Raw genomic sequence first — 8510 nt, forward strand, 5'->3', positions numbered from 1 at the left:
AAGCTGCAACGTACTGACGTGAGTATCGAGGCTTGTTTAAAGAGCTCAAGTGTTCCTCTGAAGAGATAATAAACTGCAATTTTACAGAATGTACTGTTTCACGCTCGTTTCTTGTGCTCAATATGGCAGCCACATAAAAATAAAAGCTAGGAACCATCACATTTCCTTCTACACAGTATGACATGTTTTCTAGAGCGCCTCTCTAGATCTCTAAAGAAGTATGTTCGTGGACGTACAGGCAAGGACGTTACTTCTCAACTTAAGCGACTGTCATGCGTAATGGGGTTCACTTTGATGAACTGAAATCTGAGCAATGATCCAAAGCTTCACTATGATGGCAGAGTGCTGCTAGAACCTGACCCTCGTGTTTAATTTTCTTCGGGAAAATGGCGCAATCATTGGTTTCCGTGACCTCATGATGTCTTTGTCCACCCGTCGCGCCATTTCCGACGTCTGCGCACCAGACAGCCCGTTTTCAAGCGTGCGATATTCCACGTCAACATACTTGCACGCATCAGCTTGTTTGTTACAGTGCCGTGCGACAGCCCTCCGGCTGTTCAAGGCATCGCAGAAACGAATACTAAGTTTTTGTTGAGCGAGAGATCGCTCGGGGGTTCTTTGCCTTGACTAACAAGCGAATTGAACTTCTCTTAATGAACTTCGGTTTCGAATACAGCCATTTACAGCAAGGTCCCGCCGTTGCTTATTTTTGATGAGTCAGTGAGCCCGCCACCCACCGCGCCACCCACCGTGCTATACTATGCAGTGTTCAACAATAGCCCTACTGAGAATATTGATCTTATAGTTAAAACTGACATGAACCCTGACTTACCTCTTGACAATATACGCCGCCTTCAAGCTATTCTTGACTCTTATCAAGACTGTTTTGCCATCACTTCCAGGCTTGAAATACGTCATAGCAATGCGTCGCATTATGGATGATGCTCCCATCGCCATGTGGTCGAGCTCATGTGACTGACACGCGCTTCTCTTCTCTGGGAGCTCGATCGCCGCGATTTGGTTAGCCGAGCCGGGTCTTCTTTCACCAGTGATTGTGCGTTGGTGACAATAATATGCTTACTTAGCTATATCGGCTTCTATTACAAAATATGCGTCCAATTGTATGCATCAGTTACCTCACTACACTTCGCGACGTAGCGCAGCGTGCGTTTTCAGGAAGAAGCAGTGGAAAGCGCGCTGTCAAAGAAGCAGAAAGAGTAGTTATGTACAGAGGGCATCACACTGCCAGTCGCAGCGTGGCGCGCACCACAAGAGGAAGCGTGGGAATCGGGCGTCACTGCGCGAGTGTTCTTTCGCCCTCGCATATATACCTAGGTGGTCTTATTTGTTTCCAAATTGTACGGTATGCACGTGAGATCAGTGCTTGTGTCGAATCATTGAAGAAAGTTGGCTTTATTTTTCTTCCCGGTATTATCTGAAGTTATCGTCATAAAGAGGAGGCTTCTGCCACCCATCTCCGGCCAGTCATGTGAACCGAAAAAAGGCGAGGCGTAAAAGTGCACTGCGCTTTACCTAATATCTACATAACAGGTGTGCAATTTTATACAAGGAAGTTATTAAGACGCTCGCATTAGAAGGAACTGTGGACGCGAAAATGAGTGCCGTCTTTCGGACATAGCCTTGGCAGGTGACATGGCCGATCTTTGATTAGCCGCCGGCTTGTGATTGTGGCTCCTTGCGCGAACCTCTTTTATTGTTCGAAGAAGTTGGCAGACATATATGCACAAACAAGCACTTACACAATCGGCCCGATCCACGGCCGGGTGCGTAAAGCGCTCGGAGGCCAGCAGTGCACGCTTGTGGCAGGCTGTGACGCAAGCGTGCATCTGAAACGGTGGATCACACATGGGCCGCCGGTGATGGCGACCCATGTTGGCGTTCGCGCCATAGGGGTGGGGTGGGTGTACCTCTGAGCCAGTAGCGGTGTACGCATGTATATATACCTGTATATATGTATATAGTATTGTATATGTCTCGTTATTGTGCTCTAGTGTTTGTAACATGCTTGTGTATTTCATCCCCATTTGTAATGTATGTACACTCTGTGTATGTACGGATAATGGCGCCGGTGACGCTATATATACTGTGTATATATACGGCGCCAGTGGTTGCAGCTGTGATATGACTCGAAACTCCGTTCGTCCCTCTGTACATAGTGCATCTGTACATAGTTCATCGTAGCATGTTTGTTCACATATGTAAATAGTTGATTGCGTTTGCGTATTTAAGTGTTATATAGTGTTTATTGTGTTTGTTCTGTTGGTTCTGTTTGTGCCTCCCCAGGGCTCTTATATATACATGCGGAATAAAACTGAAAACTAAAAAAAAGATGCATAATTGTGTTTGTAAAATGCCAAAAAAATAATAACACTTAAAACGTAAAAAAAAATACACCGCTGTTGGCTCAGAGGTACCGGGGTAGGGGGTGGGAATAAATCTTTTTGTTCGCATTTGCGAGGTCGTTTTTTTTTTTCTTTCACACTTTTCGAAACGAAGCCTAGTTATATAACGCCGTGTGTTTGAGAGTGCATAAAAACAACAAAAACGGCGGGGCTGAGAGTGCATAAGTACCAGCAATTCTATAGTTGTTAAGTGAAAGCGGAAAGACAGAAAGAAGTGCCATAGTGGAGGGCTCCGGGGTAATTTCGACCACCTGGGATCTTTAACGTGCACTTACATCGCTCAGTACACGGACGCATTTTCATTTCGCCTCCATCGAAACGCAGCCGCCGACAGTGGAGTTCGAACCCGGGCACTCCGGCACACTAGTCGGGCATCTTAACCACTGCGCCACCGCGGCAGGGCCTGTACAATATCAGTGCAAGTAAAATAACATTAGGTGATCGAAATTGCTAGGGCCCTCCACTACTGCGTCTCTCATAGTCTGAGTCGCTTTGGGACGGTTAACTACATAAACCAAACCGTTTGGCAAGTCCCTTATTGAGGTGAAAGCCCTTAATGCCGCATCGTTGTCGACAGAAGGTTATCAGCAGAGGTGTCACGCTTTGGAGAGCGAGAGTAAAAAATAAATTAATAAACCTTCTCTCCAGCGGAAATCGAACCTACATCCCTTGGATCCAGTCCAAAGCTTCCGCCTCCATCGAAACGCAGCCGCCATGGTCGGGTTCGAACCCGGGTACTCCGGCACAGTACACGGGCGTCTTACCACTGCACCACCGTGGCGGGTTACGCAGTTAAGAAAAAGAAAACTGGGGTTGTTAAATAAATGAGATGATGATGAGGATGATAAATATTTATTGAAAAGAAAAAACGGATATGGATTTATGCAAGGTTGTTCATTCGATCGGCCAATCTTTTCTCATTTATGTGGTAAATAAATGAGAAAGGAGTAGCCGATCGAATGAATCGAGAAGGGTGTGGTGATGAGACCCGTGCGTCCAGGCTGTATATATAAGGATGGATTGTTTGGCGGGAGACGTCCTGCTCCCAGGTGCCGAATTCTTGTTGGCTGTAGTGCCGGGCAAACCCACAACAAGATATTCGCCCCTTCTTTTTTGCGACAAATGTCGTTCCGATAGACAAAACATGTTTGCCATTTAAGACCGGATTAGACTGCGTCCATCATTCACTGAAATGTAGTTGGGATGGAGCACAGTTAGAAAGGCAGGACCTTGAATCAACGTTGCCTTGAATTCATGAAATCCGTGGGGCATAACAGACGCTATCTTTTCGACTTCGATTTGCCAATAGCCACTTTTTAAACCGAACGAAGACGTTGCGGGCGTGACGTAGCCGGTTCAGGGGCTCATCAACGCGTGGTAACGGGTAGACGTCTTTTTCGTGTACTGGTTGAAGCTCCGATAATCAATACAAAACCTTAAACTGTCGTCTTCATTTTAACGAGAAGAAAATTTAAGCTCAGGGACTCATCGACGCCTGTAAAAAACCGTCATTCAGTGTTTCGTTCACTTGTTGAGCTATGACTTCGATTTACAGCGGTGATACTCTGTACGTGTTCTGTCATGCTCGTCGGATTCGTTCGTCGGTTATTATGCGGTGCTTCGTTAGGGGCATCTGCTTGACTGCGGTGGTGAACGAGAAAAATTCTTGTATTCTAGACAGCAGGACGAGAAGTCTATCCTTCACGACCCGTGGTAGAGTATTGACATATAGGGAGAATATTGACGTTCAGCAGGCGGATGCATCGCTCTGAGGTGTGAGGCAGTGTTTACGAGGCAGTCGGAAGTTTCGGCGATTTGTTCAAAATATACGCAACTGCGGCTTTAGCGATGCATTGCCGTTTGTTTCCGCAATTTGTGAGGAGCACATCCGGTAGGCCGTTGTGCAGATGGACGGTACTGCGTGCAACGCAGACGCCATGCTTTAGTAGTAACTCAGTATCCAGTTCGGTAATCGCGGCAGCACTAGATGGGGCCACAAATTCGTACAGCTGGATGGCCCTTGTAAATAAATAAATAAATAAATAAATAAATAAATAAATAAATAAATAAATAAATAAATAAATAAATAAATAAATAAATAAATAAATAAATAAATAAATAAAACAAGCCGTCACTTCCACAAGAAGCAGGGAAAAGCAGCCGAGGTTCTTCTCCTCCAAAGAGCGGTCCAAAGCAGATTTTCAGCTACAATATCATCACAATTGTGTTTATGAATCAAAGTAATTTCGATATCATCGACATACATATATACCTCAGCTGTGAAATGAACAAAATCAATTACGATATCATCACTTGTCTCTTAATGACATAATTGCCAAAAACAAATGTTTTCGATAAGGAATGTTTTTTGAGACAACTGCAACAATAACAATTTTCGCATGATTTTATTTCTCGCGTTACTTTACACAGTCTGATATATGAATAATAAGTGTGCAAATTGTTTTATTGAGAATGCATTTGGCTGAAAACTTACGAATGTTCGCTTGAGACGAAATGGTAGAAAAATGAGTTCGAGAATGACAAGAAAAGTCGAAATGTCAAATGTCCTTCTTGCGAGCGTTACTGTGGTTAAATGCAAACAAAAATACATAAGAAACAGATCTTATAATTAGGACTGAAATAAGAATAAAATGACCAAAAACAAACTGTTAGTTTCGCTTTTGGAAAATGCACAGGAGATTACAAGTTAGGCAGTGTCTTTAGAAGCGCAGTTTTTTTGCCAATTATCAGAAATGATTGAGTAATCTCATGAAAAATTATCATTTTTTAAATAAGTTTCCAAAGTGGCTTCATGCGTTAAAACTTGCTCACTATAAGCTGAAATTCAAGACTTTCTAAAAGTAATTTGATTTCGAAGTGAGGACAAGCAGTGACCGAGTATTTGACACTACTTATATGTACTACCACTTTTTTGCACTCTTAAATTCATCCCCCTTTTCACAGAGACGCCAATGAAAGCTTTGAAAAAGGAAGAAAAAGCGCCCGGAATTTACCGTTTACCAGTACACGCATGAAGAACAGCAAACTGGAAGAGAACGAAGATATGCGGTTTGTCACGGTTGTCTCGAGCGGAGAGTTACGCGCATTAGGGGCGGACGCCATGGCCTCGCTCATTGCGAAAAAGGACGCCAAGGTCTGGCTACTTGGAGAGCCTCCGCATGTCATGGGCGAAGGCGGCGGCGAGAACCTCTGGCCGCCCCTGCGGAGGGCCATCCAGGACATCCTGGATAAGTGCGACAGCGGCCAGAGCTTCTCCGACCTCTACCGAATAGCCCACGTCATGGTGGCCGGGGGACAAGGAAGGCTGCTGCACACCGGACTGCGTGAAGCCGTGACTGACTACCTGGTAAACAAAGTCCGACCAGCCGTCTTGGCCTCCGCCCACGACGACTTCCTGCGTACTCTAAATCAAGCCTGGAACGACCATCAGTCAAGAATGCGACAGATCAAGGACATCGCTTTATATTTGGAGCAGCGATACCTGCCACAGAACAAATTGTGCAGCGTTAAAAACCTCAGGCTGCTTCTTTTCCGAGACGAGGTTGCGCGACACGCAGACATACGGGACAAGCTGCAAGAGATGCTCCTGCAAACGATGAGCCGACATCGCGAGGGTGAGATGGTCGACAGGATGTTAATCAAGAACGCCTGCAAGATGTTGAGTGAACTGAGCGTTAATTCGAGATCAGTTTACGAGGAAGACTTTGAGCGTCCTTTTTTGGCCGATGCAGAAAAATTCTACGATGTTGAAAGCCAAAAGCTGTTAGAAAAGAGCGTGATCGACTATATCGACATGACGGAGCGGCTCATGGGCGAAGAGTCTGAAAGGGTAAAGCTTTTACTGGAACCTAGTACTGAACCCCTCATTCAGGAAGTAGTGTACCAGAAGTTGGTTGCCAACCACGTGTGCGCCATAGCGGAGAAGGAAGACTCAGGCGTTGTGGCCATGTTGAAGAACGAAAGGGTGGGTGATCTCGCTCGCTTGTTTCAGCTACTAAGCCGCGCAGAGAACGGCCGCAAAACAGTAGCACAGTGTGTGAGCAAGTACCTGCGCGAGCTGGGCCGACCGCTCATGGCGGAGGACGGTGATAAAGTAGACTCGCTGTACGTGGTTAAAGAGCTGATGGAGCTAAAAGATCACTTCGAGCGCATTCTGAACAGCTGTTTCAGCGACAAACACTTCGTCAGGCACATTATAAACGCTGACTTTGAGTACATCCTCAACCTAACCACCAAAGCGCCGGAGCATGTGGCCGCGTTTGCAGACGCCGCGCTGAGGAAGGGGACAAAAGAAATGCCGGAACAAGAGTTTAAGCAGCTCTTAGACAAAACTGTCATATTCGCCCGCTTCCTGCATGATAAAGACCTTTTCGAGCGTTTCTACAAGCAGTATTTATGTAAACGCCTACTGCACAACAAGATAGTGTCGATTGATGCAGAGAGAGCCATGGTCTTCAAGCTCAAGGTAGCGTGTGGTGCCATGTTCGTCTCGAAGTTTGAGACCATGATGAATGACATGTCCATATCCAAGAAATTGACAGAGGAGTTCAGAAGCGCCATCGCCTCATGTAGAATGGAACTGCACGGAGTGGACTTGACTGTACGCGTGCTCACGACGGGCTTCTGGCCTTTCCCTGAGGCTACGCAGCAGTGCAACATACCCGCTGCCCCCCGTGATGCTTTTGAGACGTTCCGGCGGTTCTACCTAGCCAAACACGGCGGTCGAAAGCTGGACCTACAGCCTCAGAAGGGCTGGGTGGACATGAAAGCGGTGTTCTACCCACCAGCAGAGCCATCTATTTCATCGGCGCTCTCCGTTCAGCTCAGCGGTCCACGCACATACGTCATCTTGGTGACGACCTACCAGATGTGCGTGCTGATGCTGTTCAACAGCCGTGAAAAGATCACGTACGAGGACATTGCCTCCGAGACGTGCATTCCCGAGACCAACTTAATGCGAGCTCTGCAGTCGTTAATAGTAGGCGAGGCCTCCGAACCGATCCTCGTCAAGGAACCTCCGACGGTCGGTTTCGAGTCAGGTCACGTGTTTACAGTAAACGAATCTTTCACCTCCCATCTGAACAGGGTGAAGATCCGTAAGACCACCGCCAAGATATGGGGCGGCTCTAAAAGATACGAGAATGTTGCGCGCAATGTGAACGAAGATCGGCGGTTTGTGATCGAGGCTGCCATTGTGCGGGTTATGAAGTCAGAACGGAAGCTATCACATAGTGAGATCGTCGCCAAGGTTACCGATTTGCTGAGCGAGAGGTTCATCCCTGACGACGAGGTTATCAAGAAAAGAATCGATGTGCTCATAGACCGCGACTTTTTGGAGCGGGATCGCTATAACGACAATGTGTACAACTACGTGCCATGAATGAGGTGGTGCTTCCAGAAATGGGCCTCTGTGCCCCTAGCAACGAAATTCTAAAATAAACGAAACGAAACGTACATTCAGTGCCGCCTTCTCCATTTTTTTCTAGCCGCTGGCTGAAACTCTTAGGGTGCACAAGTCTCAAAACAGCGATTTTTCCAAGATGGCATTTAGAGATCGAGAGGCGAGGGGCAACTTCTACCATGCATTCGTGGAGCTTTCTTGGCTAAAATTACATAAGGGGAATGTTGCTCTTTCTGCAAAACTCTAAATTTGCCCATAGTGTTTTCTAGCTAATGGTTCCTGGGCGCGTCACAGGCGTTGAATTAGCAACCATGCCTTACTTTCGTGATCTTGACTTCATCGGGGCTCATTGTTTCCTTTAATGAACTAGTTTATCTCCTGCTCACCATTTTTGATAGATTTTGGTTTTATATTTTTGTTTGATAGCTCTTCAACATCTCTAACTGTGTGTACTTGCATATTGACTAGTTTCTGTCTATACAGTGCAACGCTACAGTGCCTAGAATACTATAGCAACGCTAAAGTTTCGTGCCGCTAAAATTTCGTGCCCTTTTGTTTGTAAGCACTCTTCCATCCAGCTTTTCCATCACTGCAAGCCCTGATACTCGGACGCGTTCACTCGACTGCCCAAGCACGTAATTATTTCTCTCCCGCGTTGCGCTATT

At 46.2% G+C, this 8510-nt stretch overlaps 1 pseudogene; it reads left to right on the plus strand.

The window, feature by feature from the left end:
* Positions 1 to 5544: 5544 nt before the first annotated feature.
* Positions 5545 to 7824, plus strand: LOC146186503 (cullin-3 pseudogene; annotated as a pseudogene).
* Positions 7825 to 8510: the final 686 nt, after the last annotated feature.

The sequence above is a fragment of the Amblyomma maculatum genome, chromosome 6, assembly GCF_055883805.1.
Source record: "Amblyomma maculatum isolate TAMU_Amacu chromosome 6, ASM5588380v1, whole genome shotgun sequence".
In the NCBI taxonomy this organism is placed as follows: domain Eukaryota; kingdom Metazoa; phylum Arthropoda; class Arachnida; order Ixodida; family Ixodidae; genus Amblyomma; species Amblyomma maculatum.